Source organism: Phodopus roborovskii, unplaced genomic scaffold (assembly GCF_943737965.1).
Source record: "Phodopus roborovskii unplaced genomic scaffold, PHOROB, whole genome shotgun sequence".
NCBI classification, from domain to species: domain Eukaryota; kingdom Metazoa; phylum Chordata; class Mammalia; order Rodentia; family Cricetidae; genus Phodopus; species Phodopus roborovskii.
Window position 1 is genome coordinate 22,123 of NW_026125221.1, and position 14,943 is coordinate 37,065.

General features: G+C 38.9%; 1 pseudogene; it reads right to left on the minus strand.

The window, feature by feature from the left end:
- Window positions 1–1,107: 1,107 nt before the first annotated feature.
- LOC127227065 (peptidyl-prolyl cis-trans isomerase A-like) lies at window positions 1,108–1,834 on the minus strand (annotated as a pseudogene).
- Window positions 1,835–14,943: the final 13,109 nt, after the last annotated feature.

A 14,943-nucleotide genomic window follows, 5' to 3' on the forward strand; every position in this document is an offset into this window, starting at 1 on the left:
ACTAACTCTGTTTCATCAATTCTATTCTTCAGTGTCATCTATAACTTTCTATCCCATGTGGTTTCCTGCAGCACTTCTAAAGATTTAATGCAAACTTTAACTTAAATGCTGAGTGCATGTATAAAATGGCTGCATTATAAAACAAAATGATAGGCACATGATGTGAAACACAAGATTCTCTCTGTGTGTCTCTCTCCTCTCCTTTTAGTTTCAGCCTTTGCATTTTTCTTTCCTTTATCGAAAACAGATTCTTTTCTCATACACTATATCCTGATTATAGTTTTCTTTTCCTCTACTTCTCCCAGCTTCCCTTTCCCCTCCCCCTCTGTCTCTCGTTGGAAAAGAACAAGCTTCTAAGAAATAAAATCGAAATATGTAAAATAAATATAAGATAAAATAGAAAACATCACATTGAAGTAGGACAAAGTAACCCAACAGAAAGAAAAAAACCTCAAAATAAAGCCACAAATATCAGAGACCCACTCATTCATAGTCTCAGAAGTCCCATAAAAAAACAAACACTGAACTAGAAGCCATAATGTATACCCAGAGGACCTGGTGCAGACCCATGTAGGCCCTGTGTTTGCTGCTTCAGTTTCTGTGAGTTTGTATGAGTTTTGATCATCTTGATGTATAAGGCCTTGTTCTCCTGGGGTTCTTCATCCCCTCTGGTTCTTACACTCTTTCTGCCTTCTCTGATGCAGGATTCCCTGAGCTCCATTTATAGCTGTGTGTTCCTAGGTCTCTCTTTATATGTAATGCCTGACTGTGGGTCTCTGTATTTGTTCCCATCTACTTCAGAAGGAAGCTTCTCTGATGATGGCTGAAGAAAGTACTCATCTATGAGTACTGCGGCATATGATTGGGGGGTCATTTTCTCACTACTTTTAATATTTTAAAGGTATAAAATTTGGTTTTACAATAGGTTTCTTATCTATCTAGTGTCTGGTTCTTGCTCACCCAAGAAGTATTAGGTATAGGCTCTATCTTCTGGAGTGGCAAAGATGGAGGTTTCTGTTCTACCTGGTCCCGTAGCCATTTAGCCCTAAATAAACACACAGATGCAATATTAATTATTAAATTTTTGCCCTATAGCTTATGCTTCTTTTTTTTTCTTACTTAGTTTTTATTCATAATCACAAACTTAACTCTGCAATCCAGCTAGACTTGGAGGGGAATGAGGAAAATATGGAACCCAAACAATTTCAGTGAGAGCAGAGATTACAGGGCATTGCGAGCAGATGGGGTGGGGGATGCTCTCCTGAGCTACAGAAGGAATGGTCTGGTGGGTAAGAAGCCTGCAAGTCAAAAGAATTAGAGTTGTCCACAGTCGGAAATGGTGATCTTCTTGCTGGTCTTGCCGTTCTTGGACCCGAAACGCTCCATGGCTTCCACAATGCCCATGCCTTCTTTCACCTTCCCAAAGACCACATGCTTGCCATCCATCCACTCATTCTTGGCGGTGCAGATAAAAAACTGGGAACCATTTGTGTTTGGCCAGCATTTGCCATGGACAAGATGCCAGGACCTGTATGCTTCAGGATGAAGTTCTCATCCTCAAATTTCTCTCCGTAAATGGACCGGCCGCCAGTGCCGTTATGGCGTTGAAGTCACCACCCTGGCACATGAATCCAGGGATAATTCTGTGAAAGGAGGAACCCTTGTATCCAAATCCTTTCTCTCCAGTGCTCAGAGCACGAAAGTCTTCTGTTGTCTTTGGAACCTTGTCTGCAAATAGCTCAAAGGAGACATGGCCCAGGGGCTCACCATTGGCCGTGATGTGGAAGAACACGGTGGGGTTGACCATGGCTGCAGGAAGAAGCGGCAAGGGACAGCGGCGTCTGCAAAGCCTAGCTTATGCTTCTTACTGGTCAACTCTCTCTTAATTATTAACCCATTTCTATTAAGCTGTTATTGTCACAATGTTGTGGCTTACTCATAATCTAGCCTCTTACTCCTTTGGTAGCATGGCTTCTCTCTTGGGGCCTCTCTCGGCCTTCCTCTTTCCAGAACTCTCTAGTAGCCTTGCCTATACTTCCTGCCTGGCTACTAGCCTATAAATGTTTTATTTAACAACCAATAAGAAAAACATATATACAGAAAAATATCTCCCATCAGAATGGTCCTTAATTAAAGCCAGAGGTGTGTTTGGAAGGTCGCATGGAAACTTAGTGCAGTGGGAACTTCCTAATATATACGAAGGCGGTCCTAATGAAATCTCCTTATAATGGGGGAGATGGCCATCTCTTGTCACCAAACAAAACTTCCAGTTCAGGGACTGGATTATATCTATTTGAGGTTTTTTTTGCCAAAGGGGTCCCATGGAAATCCCCAAACAACCCAGGCTGTTGCCAAGACAAAGAGATCTTAATGGGGGGAATAGTAAAAGTAATAAGGTAACAGAGTAAACACTTCATGAATGCAGACAGAAGCCTATGCTAGGAGGATGGGGGCCAGGCAGGAGGGAAACCACATAACAAAAGAGGAGGCTATTAATATTCTATAATATGCTGAATTTTGAAACTAAGAAAGAAAAGCTAGTGACAACTTTAAAAAATTGTTGCTTAACTTTGAATTTTTCATAGTAAAAATACATGTCTCTTCCTCCCCCCACCCTTGTTTTTTGTTTTGTTTTTGTTTTTGGTTTGTTTTGTTTGCTTTTTGAAACAGAGTTTTTCTGTATACACCTGACTGTCCTGGAACTTCCTCTGTACTCTATAGATGAGGATGGCCTTGAATTTAAAGATCCATCTGTCTTTGTATCCTGAATTCTGGGATTAAAGGCATTCCATACCATGCCTGGAGCATGTCTGTTTCTTAATTTCAAAGTTTATTTATTAATAACCATGAATTTAACATATGAAAAGTATTCATGTTTCTTCTTTCACTGCTCCCAAATTTTGTGTTTTCTAATAACATGTTCATTTATGTGAAAATGTTCACTAATATTTCTTGATCTGTCAATGTTAGAAATCACATGCTAGTGTTCTTTTAAATCTCATTTCCATATTAATGTGTGTATGTGTGACTGTGTTTGGGTATGTGCATGAGAGTGCAGGTACTCATAGAGGCCAGAAGCAGGCAGCTGATCCCCTAGAGCTGGGGTTCCAGACAGTTATGCGTATTCTGGCTAGAGTACTGGGAAACAAACTAAGATCTGCTGGAGCATGTCCTCTTACCCTGAGCCATATATCCAGCCTATATTTTTAGGCTTCTAGAAAGTGTGACAAGGCAATATATGTGCCCATGATGTCTTCGTGTTCTTTAAACATTTCCAGATACATACTTGTGACAACTCAAATTAGAAGATATTACATCATTTATATGGTTAATATAAATTCAGCGTTTTGGTTATTTTTATGAGCTCAAATGGTAAAATCAACCAACTACATTCCCATATTGTAATTATATAAAAATTAATTCATAAAAAAGATTATAAAAATTTAAAAGGGGTTACAGCTAAAGCAGGTGCTGTAGGTATATGGTCCAGGTGAGCATTTTTCTACCTTATATTTATAGTTGTTCAAATTATAAAACTTTTGATGTATAGCTGAAACAGTATTTAAAGTGAGCTTTTTAATTTCATGAACTATCAAATTACCTTTCACATTTTCTGTTTGACTCAAGCTTTGTCGTCAGCTGACTGGTAGTAGCATCTGCTCTTCCATGGCAAATTTATTGCATGAATATAGTTTTGGCTAGGTGCCTCTTTCTTTCCTAAAGTCATTTGATTTCCCATGTGCAGTCCTTGCTGTTCAATCGGGAACCTGAGAATTATTTTTCTTTAACACTAAAATGAATTCTCTGGATTCATATCAAATATAGTAGCTATCTATTTGCTATCCACTTACTGATCTGAGGAAATACACCTGCAAGCTTTTTTCAAAGAAAAATTGGAAAGAAATCTAACCTCTGAATGAACTAGTAGTATTTATTTTCCATGTTTAATTTCCTTTGGAATTGAGTGCTCAGAATGATATGGTCTTAGAAAACAAAAGGTATTGATTATTTTGCATTTGATTTTGTAAATATCATGTTTAGCTACAACCAAGTTCTGAATTTTTGTTAGAATTCTAATATTGTTTTGTTATTTTCTGAAGCTTTGTGTCTCGTCCTTGTCATTTCTCCCACTCCTGTTTCCATTTCCTACACATTCAAATAGCCACAATTTTTTATAGTAATTAAGTGAATAATTGGTTTTGAAACAGTGGATGGAAGGATGACAGTTTTGAACATTTGCCTTTACTATTTAAACAAATACATTTCTGTGTCTTATGCTCAAAGAGACAAGCGCTTCAATAATTGTGCTTGAAAAATTGTATGAAAGGATGATCATCACAGAAAAAAACCATAGCTTTAGCTCTTAGACAAGGAGACAAGGTTAAAATAAGTATTATTTCAACACATATTTCAGGTAAACATTTGAACATTTTTTTTTTACCAAATTCTTCCTAAGGTACTTTACATTTCTGATGCCCAATTCCATTGCATCTCATTCATCTGCTTAATTATTTCATATAAGATTTTTATTCTTCAATAGTTTATATATTTTATTATAACTTGAAGTTTGTTCTTCAGATGTATATATTTCTCTACAAAATATGTAAATGTTAGAAGTGATGGATTACCCAACTGGAGAAATTGGGTTCTGAATAATTTTTACATGTCCATATGTGATGTACTGTCTTATGGATATGGCATGAAGACTTTAAAGTATTTCCATAGATGTTTTAATATAGTCATATTCCTGCTCCCATATTTGCCATAAAGGTATGGTTCAAGACACTTCTGTGTTGAAAAGCAGAGAGGTGTCAGAATTACAGGGCATAAAAATGTGACTCTACTGACATACTATATTTTTCCAATATTCAGCTCAGAGAAAAATGTCTCCAGGGAATCTGCCTTAGGAAACAATATGCGGCATAAAAGCAACTAGTGCCTTAAGGACATTTCTGGTCCCATACCTCACTGTCTGCTCATGGCCTTATGACACAAAGCAGTTCTGTAATTGCTACTGTTTTGGGAGATGGTAAAACCAGGGTTTTAGCTGATGGTACAGTTATAGTAATTTATAGATAGCTAGTAGAGCATTTGGAGATATGAAATTTTGCCTAACATTCAGAAATTGATCCATAAATAATGTGTTGCTCAACCCAGCTCTCCACAGATTTTAATCAATAGTACTGATTAATATTAAACTTTGAGGGGTAACTGGATGGCAACCAGCCCCAATTGACAATTTAGTGCAGATGACATCCATGGGAGCTGAAGAGGAAAAAGAATAAAAATGGTCCATGGAATGTTTTTGAGGTGTCAGAAACAGACATGGTCCACAAACAACCTAGCATAACACAGTGTTATTCCACCAAATATCAAAGGAGTCAGTATTTCCCTCCAAAATAAAGAAGAAAGACAATCCAAGCCAGGCATAATGACACATGCCTATAACCTCAATACTCAGGAATAAGAGACAGGAGATTTACCCTGAGTTAAAGCCATCCTGAATTGTATAATGAATTCCAGACCAACCTGCTCTATTAAGGAAAACTCATGTTTCAAAACAAGTGTGTGTGTGTGTGTGTGAGAGAGAGAGAGAGAGAGAGAGAGAGAGAGAGAAAGAGAGAAGAAAGGAGGAAGAAGGATCAAAGGAAGGAAGGAAAGAAGGATGGATGGATAAAACGAAGAAAGGAAAATGATACCCATTGTTAAAATTTGTGGGCATGCTCTGTTTCAGGGAAGAAACTCATGCATTTTACATCCAGTCTCCAGTCTGTTGCCCTCTCTAGATTAAAGATGGGGTCCCTTTTATAAGCTATAGAATCCCACAGAAGTCTCTGTGTATTACTGTCATTGGGGCCCATATGCCTGTCACTTGCACCGAAGTCTATAGATTCATAGACAACTTAGTCTCAGTTGTGACCCCAAAACTACTCATACACAGTGCTCCATACCCAAGACCTGCCTCCCACTATGCACATACAAAAGGACAGGTTTGCATAAACAGTACTGGAGAAAACAAATTGGCATGTGTGGGAAACGAAATTGGAATCCTATCTTTCACCATTCTCCCAAATGAGCATAAAATCAAGATTTTTAAATGTGATCCCAGAAACACTGAAATGATAATAGAGAAGACACATTTAGAAGCATTAGAAAAAAATTGGAAACTTAGCTTAGAAAGGCAGCAGAAACTAATGTAGAACTCTATAAAGAGCAGACCTGTGAGAGAAGCTTCCCCACCACACAGGGAATAGTCGAGGCAGCAGAGTAGGAAAGAGTGGTGATGAGCTATAAATCCAGAGAAGGGTTAAAGTGCTGAACATTTGAAGAGTAGAAAAACATTCAACAATAAAACAATGTCCTGGTTTCCTTAAATGAACAAAGTACTTGAATAGATATTTGTCAGAAGACATACAAATGGCCAACAAGCACATTAAAACTGTTCAACATGACTAAATTCATGAACTACAACTCAAAATTACCTCAAGATGTCATTTCACCTTGGAATGGCTGCTATCAAAAGGCAGTAAATCCCAGGAGCAGTTGATAGAGAAGATGATCTCTTATACATTGTTGGAATCAGTTTAGGTTACTGAATACAGTATGACAAATAATATTGAGGTTCCTCAAAAGAGAGGAAAAAAATAGAAATATCAAAAAAATTCCAGCAACATTTGTAAACATAAAATGAGAATTGACAGAATTTTTCACTGAGGATTGAAGGTTCTTAATTGACATCAATATAGATAGTAATATATTAGCATATCTAGCCACAGAAATGGGTGAAATCTGTCATTTGTAGTAACATTGACGTTAAGAAGACAGTGTCATGTTATAATCTCAGTGAATAAAGATAAGAATCACATAATCTCACTCATTTGTGGATGCTTAAATGGAATCCAGGGCCACTAGGGAATGGAAGAAGTGGAGGTGGAAAAGCAAAAGGCGATAATGGGGTATGGCTAAAGTTAGGAAACAAAGTGTCCACTATATACACCACAGCTGATAGAGGCAATGTCTGGATAAGTTGAAATGAAGTGATACTTAAAGAGATGAAAATGTTAATTACCATATTCTTATCAACACATATTATATGTGTTGACAGTCATAGCAAGGGATCACATAAGTAAGTAAATAAGTAAATACATGCACATTGTTAAAAATAAACAATTAAAAATAGAGTTAAAACAGGAAATTTTTCTCATGTTCTGAAAATTCCCCATTGCCATCTAGAACACAATCTTTCATATAAATCAACTAAAAATTGACTCCCCAACTAAGAATATATCATTTCAAAATAAAAAACTCAAGTTTCTAGTCTTAAATTCTAGGGCTTATGTCAAGGCAAGGAAACAAGAAGAGATATACAGTCTCAGGATTTCCTTTGGCTCTATGGAGATGACAATTTATCAAAATGCACACATGACTTTGATGATTTATTCATACTGAACCTCTAAACATTCCTACCATCTGAAATATATACCTCTTGTTGACAAGAAGAAGAAGTGCTAGGCAGAACTAATGGGCCTTAAGTGAATGGCTCTGCATAGGCTCTAGCTGTGGATTTACAGTCTGTCACAGGACCATTAGCACAGTTACCTGGGGTTGTTTATGGAGCCATTTACAGAGGAAAATTTCTATCCTCAGCATTGAACAGAGTCTATAATGTTAGTGAGTCTGTGCATTCACACCTATTCCCAGACTGGATGACAAAACCCCATGACTTCTCCCCAACCTCAATCACTCAATCAGCATAATGATAAAGAACTAGTTAGTTTTAAAGATTTATTCTATTTCTAACTCTCTCTCTCTCTCTCTCTCTCTCTCTCTCTCTCTCTCTCTCTCTCTGTGTGTGTGTGTGTGTGTGTGTGTGTGTGTGTGTAGCACCTGTAGAGGCCAGAAGAATGCATCTGATTCCCCAGAACTGGAAATTATAGGTGATTTGGGCCATCCAATTTGGGTACTGAGATGAAACTCTGGGACCCTTGAATAGCAGTATGTGCTCAGAATCGATGAGAGATCTCCCTATCCCTAAAATAGCCATTTTGGCTATTTGGTAAGAATGATCATTTCCAGAAATGAAGATCAACACAAATGTTCATTAAAAGAATCAAAGTCCTATCTTAGACTATTTCAACCCTACTCTACACCCCCTGTTTCCTCTCCCTTCCATCTTCCCCTAATCCCCACCTACCACCTTACTACCCCTCTTTGTCCCACTCCCCATCCACTCTCCAGGTAGAGTGAGGCCTTCCATGGGGGATCATCAAAGTCTATCATATCATTTAGGGCAGGGCCTAGACCTTCCCTGGTATATTTAGGCTGAGAGAGTATCCCTCCATGGGGGAATGGGCTCCCAAAGTCCATCCATGCATTATGAATAACTACTGGTTCTACCACAAGAGGCCCCATGGACTGCCCAGGCCCCATGTTCAGGGTGCCTGTTTCCGTCCTATGCTGGTTCCCCAGATGTCTGGCGGGGGTCCATGAGCTCCCACTTGCTCAGGTCAGCTGTTTCTGTGGGATTCCACAGCATGGTCTTGACCCTTTTGCTCATCATTCCTCCCTCTCTATAACTGAATTCAAGGAGTTTGGTTCAGGGCTTAGGTGTGGATCTCTGCTTCTGCTTCTATCAGGATGAAGGCTCTAGGATGTCATTTAAGGTAGTCATCAATCTCTTTATAGGAGAATGGCACTTAAAGTAGCCTCTCCACTATGTATTGCTTAGATTCTTAGTTGGGATCATCCGTGTGAATTTCTGGACATTTCCCTAGTGCCAGATTTCTCTTTAAACCTATAATGGCTTCCTCTATTTAGATATCTCTTTTCTTGCTCACATTTTTATAATAATCCATTTAATTTGCATTATTTAAAATTACTTTTACTAAATATGAAATGGAAACATGCAGCCATTTTGTGTCCCTGTGTCCTTTGCATTACAGAAGTTTCTCAGTTTCAAGGGGTCGCATTTGTTAATTGTTGATCTCAGTGTCTATGCTATTACTGGTGTCATATTTAGGAAGTGGTCTTCTGTGCCTATGCATTCAAATGTATTTCCCACTTTCTCTTCTATTAGGTTCAGTGTGGCTAGATTTATGTTGAAATCTTTGATCCATTTGGACTTGAGTTTTGGGCATGTGGATAGATATGGATCTATTTGCATTCCTCTACATGTTGACATCCAGTTATGTCAGCACCATTTGTTGAAGATGCTTTCTTTTTCCCATTGTATAATTTTAGCTTCTTTGTCAACAATTAGGTGTTCATAGGTGTATGTATTAATATCAGGGTATGTGAATTGATTCCATTGATCCACCTGTCTGTTTTTCTGCCAACACTGTTTTCATTAGCACAGCTCTAGTGGAGCTTAAAGTCAGGGATGGTGATGACTCCAGAAATTCCTTTCTGACTCACTCATAAGTGGATATTAGATGTGAAACAGAAGCTATGTAAGAAGGAGAACCCTAGGAGAAGCATGCATGATCCCCCTGGGAAGGGGAAATAGACAAGATCGACTGAGAAGATTGGAAGCATTGGGAGGGGACAGAAGGGGAGAGGTAAGGTGAGGGAAAAAGGAGAGGGAGAGAACATGAGGGAACTGGATAGTCAAGATGGGATAGGGACAGAGAAGGAGAGCAAAGAAAGAGAAATCTTGATTGAGGAAGCCATTCTGGGGCTAGCAAGACATCTGACACTAAGAAAATTCCAAATTCCAAGGTAGCAGACATGGAGATCCACAGACAAGCACCAAGCTGAACTCAGGGGTCCAATTGAAGAGAGGGAGGAGAGATTATATGAGCAAAGGGGTCAATACCATTTGGGGGGCACTCACAAAAACATATGACCTGAGCTAGTGGGAGTACACTGATTCTGGACTGACAGCTGGGGAACCTGCATAGGACAAAACTAGGGCCTCTGAATGTGGGTCACAGTTGTGCAGCTTGGGCAGTCTGTGGGGTCACTGGCAATGAGACCAGGATTTGCCCCGAGTGCTTGAACTGGTTTTTGGAGCCCATTTTCTTTGGAGGGATGCCTTGCTCAGCTTAAAGTGATGTGCCAGAGTTCCTTGGGAAGCCTTATCCTCTCTCAGGAGTGGATAGAGGGTAGAGTGGGGGAAGGTGAGAGTATCAGAGGAGAAGAGAGAGTGAGAACTGGAATTGGTACATTAAGTGATAAAAGATTATTTTAAAATAAAAAATTATAGAAAAAAAGGAAATGGAAACATACAAAGTTAATGTTGGGAATTGTCTTAGGATTTCTATTGTTGTGAAGAGACACCATAACCACAGCAACTCTTATAATGGTAAACATTTAATTGTGGTGGTTCACTTATACTTCAGAGCTTTAGTCTGTTATGGTCATGGGAGGAAGTAAGGCAGCCTGCAGGCAGACATGGTGCTGGAGAAGAGCTGAGAGTTCTTGCATCTTGACTCTCAAACAATAGGAAGTGATCTGACACAGTGGGCATGGCCTGACAATGTATGAGACCTCAAAACCCATCCCCACAAGGATACAATTCCTCCAACAAGGCCACACCTCCCATTACTGCCATTCCCATTGAGGGGATATTTTCTTTCAAGACACTACAAGCTATGAGCAGGTTTTTCCTCTTCCTGCCCAACATAGACTTGTAGCCATCTCATAATGCAAAGATACATTTAGTTCAGCTTTTAAAATCATCATAGTCTGTAATAGTCTCAAACTTATTTAAAAGTCTAAAGTCCAAAGTCTCTTCTGAGATTCATGAAATCTCTTTAACTGCAATCCCTGTAAAATTAAAATCAGAAAGCAGACCAGATACTTCCAACATAAAATGGCACAAGGATATAGATCACCATTCTAAAACATAGGGAAGGGAGCATATTGAGAAAATCTTGAACCAAAACAAGACCAAAATCCAGCTGGGTGAACTCCAAATGCTGCATCTCCATGTGATGTCAAAGGGCTCCTCAGCTTTCCAACCCCATTCAGCTTTGTTGACTATAACACACTTGTTTTTCTTGGGCTACTTCCATTCTCTGTTAGCAGCTTTCCTTGGAACATATCCCATGGCTCTGGCATCTCCAACATCTTGGGTCTCCAAGTCAATCCAGGCCTTACTTTCACAGCTTCATGAAATGGCCTCTCTAGGCCTCTATTCCGGGACACCCCTGACATACACTTGGCCTCAGTGGCTTATCTATGGAGTGAGATTCCATAGCCTCTTCCTTATATCTTTAATTCTAAAGCCAGAACCATGTAGCCAAAGCTGCCAAGTTCTTCTGCTTGCTGGGGCTGCAACATGACCCCTTGCTTCTATTACCTCTTCACAAAATTTCTGTTTTTGATGGTTTCCTTCATTGCCCAAGCTTGGCTATTCTGTAACTTGCCTGGCAACCAGTCTGTCCTCAAATTCAGAGATTTGCCAGCCTCTGCTTTCCAAGTACTTGAGTTAAAGGTATGTACCATGACACCTGGCGCTAAGATATTCTTTAATTCCTTTTCACAAGTTGTAAACTTAACTGGGCAGAATCTTGCCCTGAGCTTGCCACTCCCTTTCTTCTATTTCTTGATCTCTTTATCTCCTTGAACACAGAATTTAGTGCTTTTACACTTTCTGGTGTTCTCTTTCTCCTCAAATAGTTCTAAATTGAGTATTTTTCCCTGTTCAGTTTGCTCTTTGTCATTGTAAATCTTCATTAATTTTACCACTAATACACACATCAGAGTCCATACTACACTGTTTGAGATTTCCACTGCCAATGGAATTAATCCAAAACTCTTCACTTTAGCCTCAGATAAGAACAAAAGGTGGCCACATTCTTCACCAAAATAATACAAGAATAGTCTCTAGGTCACATACTAACATTCTTCTCCTCTGAAACCTCTTGGTCCAGAAACCCACAATTCAAGTCATATTCAGCACCATGGTCTTCGATGTTCCTGCTAAGATGGCCCATTAAGCAGCTCTTAAACTGCTCAACTGCTTTTCTAATCCTCAGTCTCAAGGTCCACATTCCTTCAAAGAGAAGTGTAGCAATATCCCAGTCCCTGGTACCAATGTTTGTCTTAGTTAGGGTTTCTGTTACTGTGAAAAGACACCAAAACTGTAAATGGCACTTTTAGCCAAAATAGCCACATAAGACTTGGAAACACATTTTAAAAAGTTGTAAAAGCACAGAAATGAAGCCACACTGGGCTTCCTAGTCTCTCATGCCAGCCGAGGTGCAGAGACCCATCTCTGGACAACTGCAGGTGAGATGGAGCCAGCTCCCAACAGACAATAAATGGTGAGGCAGGTTTCCACAATCTCTCATGTGGGGAACAATACAAAAGAGGTGTTTCTAATCATCTGTCTTTAGACTTGATGTGAGTGCCAGCTAGCTGCAAGACAAATTTAGGGTTTTGCTCATGCAGACATAAAGGTTTGCAGATACACAGAACGGACAGATGCAGTTGATAAAAAATAAAAATAAAAACTCTAAACAGGTTACAGTGAATTTAAAAATATACATAGGCTTAGGAGGGAGAAGAGAAAGGGTATATAAAATAGTTTAAGAATAAACTAGTAAAGTTCTTTGAAAAATAGAGTAATTAAAATATAATAAGTCACATAAAGATGGAAAATACACAGAGAGACTAAATTTTGGATTATGTTATTGTGTTGTCTTTAAATTTTTTGGCTGCTAAGAAACCTTTGATTATAGAAACTGTTAGATTAAACCAACTTATATATTTGAAAACTATCTTCACTTCAAATTTTAAGTCAAAAGGTATGTTGCATTGGGAGAGAGGTTATACATTTTTTTTTCTACAGGATATGAGAGGGTGTGGATTCATTCTGGTTTAAGAAAAATCAGATTTGATTGAGGAAGCTCCCCTGAAAAATCTCTGATGGTAGCAGATAGCCCAGGTGATCCAATATCTCAGAGCACCTTTGTTGCTGTTTCCTCTGATTTCTGCATCCAGAACAGCTTTAAGGTGGCTGGCTAAAATGGTCCAATTCCACAGATTACTATAGCCAAGACTTAACCATTATCCTAGTTTTTCTCAGGGTCCCTCAAAGGTCACAGCAGCCATAACACTATTTGATGGAGTACCTCAGCCTACAGAAAGTCCTATACTACACTTCAGGTTGGGGGACTCAACCCAGGTCTTTAGGCTTGGCAGCAAGCTCCTTCTTGCTGAGCCTTCCTTTCCCTTGTTAAGCATTTCTTCACTTCATTTAAGTAACATGATGTGGCACGCAAATGATAGAGATAGAGAATCCAGCAGCCAAATAGCTGAAGGAAAATTCACCTAGATGAGGAGGAATAGAGAAGTTCAATGGCAGTGTTCCTGTAACTCTGAGGGTGTTCTTCACTGTTCTTCCATAAGATAGTTGCCCACTGTTCTACATTTTTGTTTTGAGATAATGTTCTTTTAATTCTATGATTTACATTTGATTCACTTCATAGGCTGCTGGTTAAGTCTGACATCTTTTTAGTTATTTTCTTCTGTTTCCTTTTTCCTAATTAATTAAACTTCTTGTCTCTTTTCACTTTCAAGATCAGAGGTGATGTCCTAGTTAGCATTACTATTGCTGCCATAAAACACCCTGACAAAGCAGCTTAGGAAGGTGTGGCAGTTTGAAGGAAAATGGCCCCCAAAGAGAGTGCACTATTAGGAGATGTGGCATTTTTGGAGTAGGTGTGGCCATATTGGAGGAAGTGTGTCACTGTGGGAGTGGGCTTTGAGGTCTCTTATTCTCAAGCTATGCCCAGTGTCTCAGTTAACTCCGTGTTGCCTGAAGATGAAGATGTAGAACTCTTAGCTCCTTTCTGCATGCCACCATGATTTCTACAATGATGATAATGGACTAAACCTCTGACACTGTAAGCCAGCCTCAATTAAATGTTTCCCTTTATAAATGTTGCATTGGTCTCTTCACAGCAATCAAACTCTGACTAAGACAGGAGGAAAGGATTAATTTGGCTTATACTTCCTTAGCACTGTTCATAGTTAAAGAAAGTCAGAGCAGGAACTCAAACAGGGCATAAACTTGGAGAACAGAGCTTATGCAGAGGTCATGGAAGGGTGCTATTTACTGGTTTGCTCCTTGTGGCTTGCTTAGCCTGCTTCCTTTTAGAACAAAAGACTAACAGCCCATAGATAGCACCACACACAATGGACTGGACCATCCCTCATTAATCATCAATTAAGAAAATTCCCTTTGGAGGCATTTTCTCAATTGATGTTTCCTCTTCTCTGATGACTCTAACTTATGTTAAGTTGACCTGCAACTAGGCAGCAAAGGTAAAATTCCTTCTTTTTCTCTGTGCTCTTGCCCTGGAATACCTACTGATTTTTGTTGGGTCTTAGTTCACTGCAGGGTGATTTATTTCCATTTGTGAGGCAGGGAAAGCGGCTGGTCACCTTAATCCAATTCAAGTGAGTTGAGTTAGAGCTGACTTCAAGTCATTATTAATAAAAATCCATCTACTTCTGATTTATTTAACTACTTATTTCCTGAAATCCACTCATTTCACGGAGATTTCCAGCCTTTACTCTTAATATGTAATTTCAGAATACAGTAAGTGTCTCAAATGTAAAATGTACTATTTGAATTAGCTGAAGTCCTTAAATGTGTCCCTAGCTCATTAAGCCATTGAAAGCTTCAGCAGAGGGCCCCAGCAAGATCATAGTGGGTAATTCTCTGAGTTTCCAGTTCTGACATAATTAGTTCACATTTGTTAGAGACTTCATTTTTGTAATCTGTAAATAAGAGAATTATAAATTTTAACTGGCTTACATTTGTATTTCAGAACAACAAAAATGAATCAGCTAGAGAAAAACATATGACTGAAGAGAGAGAGAAAGAGAGAGAGAGAGAGAGAGGTTTAAATGGATGATGGTCTTATCATGGATAGAAGCTGAACAGGTGCTATTGTCTGAGAATCCAGTTGATGTTAAAGAGTAGGTTTA